The sequence below is a fragment of the Phodopus roborovskii genome, unplaced genomic scaffold, assembly GCF_943737965.1.
Source record: "Phodopus roborovskii unplaced genomic scaffold, PHOROB, whole genome shotgun sequence".
Lineage (NCBI taxonomy): Eukaryota > Metazoa > Chordata > Mammalia > Rodentia > Cricetidae > Phodopus > Phodopus roborovskii.
Genome location: NW_026125633.1, coordinates 6,637 through 9,954, shown reverse-complemented (window position 1 = coordinate 9,954; position 3,318 = coordinate 6,637).

Below are 3,318 nucleotides of genomic sequence, written 5' to 3'. Positions count from 1 at the left end.
CTGTAACTGGAGTCTCCTTCCCACAAACCATAAAAAACAGAACTATAAATAAATAAGATAAACAAATCAGCAAAGTCAAAGGCAAACATACAAAAAAACCTCCCCATGCAATACATATCTTCCAAACAATGTTCCACTTCCAATCTTCCACAACAAAAGTAATCAAGGAAAACCAACAAAGGGAAACACAGAGTGGGCAGAGATAGTTTCACATGACATCAAGGGCAAAATAGCTTGCCACATCTTTCAAAGCAAGGCTCATACTTGTGATCCGAGTAATAAGGAGACAGACAAGAAGGTCATGAGCTTGAGGCTACTCTACTTGACTTGTGTCAAGAAAACCAAACTAATGAATCAAAGAAACCAAAACTTCTTTCCAAAGAAAGCATCCAAGTAAGTAAGATTGCATGGGGCAAGAGAGAATGCCATTGGTAAAGAGCTCTGGTCACAGTTTCAGAGCACCTAGGTTAGATTCCCATCACCCACATGGTGGCTAACAGCCATTGGTAATGCAGTTCCAGGGGCTCTAACAACTGCTTTTGGCCTATTCAGACACTAAGCATGCATATGGTGTGTGTGAGTGGGTGTGTGTGTGTGTGTGTGTGTGTGTGTGTGTGTGTGTGTGTGTGTGTGTGTGACTGGCAGAACAAAAAGAAAACCTGAGGAGAAAACTCACATATACATTTTAATTACTAAAAAGTAGAAAAATGGGTGAGGTTATTGATTTTTGTTATTGGGGAAGTTGAGTATCCTGGTTGGTTAGATTGTCAATATAATGTAGTTATTTGGGAAGAGGAACTTGAATTGAGAAAATACCACCATCTGGTCTGTAAGAAAGGCTGTTGGGCATTTTCTTGGTTAATGATTGATGGGGGCAGGCCCAGCCCACAATGGTTGTGGTCATCCCTAGGATGGTAGGCCTGGGTTCCATAAAAAAGCAGGCTGAGCAAGCCATGATGAGTGAACCAGTAAGCTGCACCCCTCCACAGCTTCTTCTTCAGCTTCTGTCTCCATGTTCCTGCTAGACTCTATGCCCTGACTTTCCTCAGTCGTGTGACCAGAGAATTATAAGGTGAACATAAGCCTTTCATATCCAGATTGAGTTTGTTCGTGGTCTTTTATCACAGAAATGGAAATCCTAACTAAGACACTGTGACTTCCATGTTGGAGTATTTAGTCTGTTAGTAAAAGAATTTAGAAATAGACTCAGAAGGGAGCTTGAGGACAATTTTAATGTAGTTTGAAATGAAAACAACAGGGCAGGCAAGCTGTAAATCTTGGCAACTGCCTGATGAAGGGAAATAGAGGAGGAAGAAAGAGAGCCATACTGTTTGTAAGCAGTGACATGGGAAATAAACATTTACATGGGGGTGGGGGGTGTAGGGAGGGGGATTCAAAGAAACAGAGTAAGAAAGCCCAATGTATCAATGAAAACATGCTGTCTTAGTTAGCGTTTCTATTGCTGTGAAGAGAAACCATGACCACAGCAATTCTTAACAAGGTGGTAACTTACACTTTCAGAGGTTCAGTCCAATATCACAATGACAAGGAGCATTGTGGGATGCATGTGGCATGAAAGGAGACTTGGTACTGGGGACATCTTGACTTGCAGGAAACAGGAAATTGACTGAGCTGCACTGGGCAGTATCTTGAGCATAGGAAGCATAAGAGCCCACCCCACAGTGACACACTTCCTCTAACAAGTCATACCGGTTAGGAACTAGCAGCCAGCTGACCAGCTGACCCCCCCCCCAACGATGGGCAGGACGCTCATGGCCTTGTCATCACTATTTCAGCCTTACCTGGCTTTACCTGGAGGCCAGAGGACTCGGTTATGCATGAGCAAGCCTCTTTTAAAGCAAGCACACCAAGTGCTTCTCTCTCTACCTCTCTCTCTCTCTCTCTCTCTCTTTCTCTCTCTCTCCTGCTTTCGGTTGGCCACCAGCTACCCCCTCTTCCTCTCCCCTCTCTCAATAAACTCCACGTGGGCGCTGAGTCTCGTGTTTGTGTTTCTTAGGCATTAGCTGCAGCAAAAGAACAACAATACCCACTCCAACAAAGTCACATCTCCTAAGAGTGCCACTCCTTATGAGCTTCAGACTACCACTCCATGCCAAGGCAGTGGCCAGAACCAGAAAGAAAAGGAGATGGAAAAGGGAAGAAACAGGAAGGTTTTTCTAAGTGTCTGCATCGAGGAAGAGTCTTGGGAAGGACAAGTCATTGCCTCACAGGGGAGGTCAGTTATCCTCTCTGTCAGTGCTGGGAGCTGAAGCTAGTTCTGTGGAAGAGAGGCCAGTGCTCTTAACCAGTGAGTCACCTATCATGGTTTAATAAGGATCAGGATAAACAAATAGGCTGAACAGATGTTTATTCAGGGAGAAATAACTTTCAACCTAGACAGATGAACACCAGCAGGTTCTACCAGATGCTCTCCTCTCCAAAACTGGTCCAGGAAGAGAACTCTCCCAGGTTCCTCCTCAGACCTAGTTCAGCAGGTAACTTCTGCTCTTGTCTCCACTCCCAATGGCGTGGTCAGTGTCACAGATGCAGACAAGGTGAATAGCTCACTACTGCCCTCCCCCCTCCCAAAAAAATAAATCTTATAGAAAGGGAAAGTAGAACCTTTCCTTCTTTTTTATTATAACTCTCCTGAATTCCCTATTCTGCCATTTCCATTCCTGACAGTTCTACCTGGTTAAGGGCCGGATACCAAATCTCACTGCATTTCTATTTTCCCTGAATATTACATAATGCATGGAACAGAACTTTTTAATGGGCAGAGCTCCTCCTGACTAAATAGGGGTGTATTTATGATCTTTTGTTCAGAATCTCACCCATTTCTCAGCTTTGAAGCTGCCTCTCAGGGGCATTATTATACACGGTTGAGCAAGTTGTTAGGCAAGAAGGCCTGAAAGGCAGCCTTCTCTCCACCTACCAAGTTGTGTCTTGTCACACAGGCCAGTTAGAAACACTTCTGTTCTTTATGATCCCACAGTATTTAGGGCTGACCCCGTGACAGTTCCACTGCTCAGCATCACAGTTTTCTTTCTGGCTCAGCTACTGGCGTGATTACAAGGGAAGAACAGGGAGACATAGGTTTGGTTCCCATTATGCATGCCCATAATATTATAATAGTTTATGAAACTGTTTTATGAAATTTGAATTAAGTTTCCATTTGGGATTACAGGAGAGCTAGTCAATGAATGATATTCTGATGCAAACAAGGTAATTCTGCCTAAAGTTTTATCTATATTTGCTCCATTCACGAGCTGCTTTGGTTCTGAGTTTAAATGGGCCTACTGTGTATGGTGGCTCTTT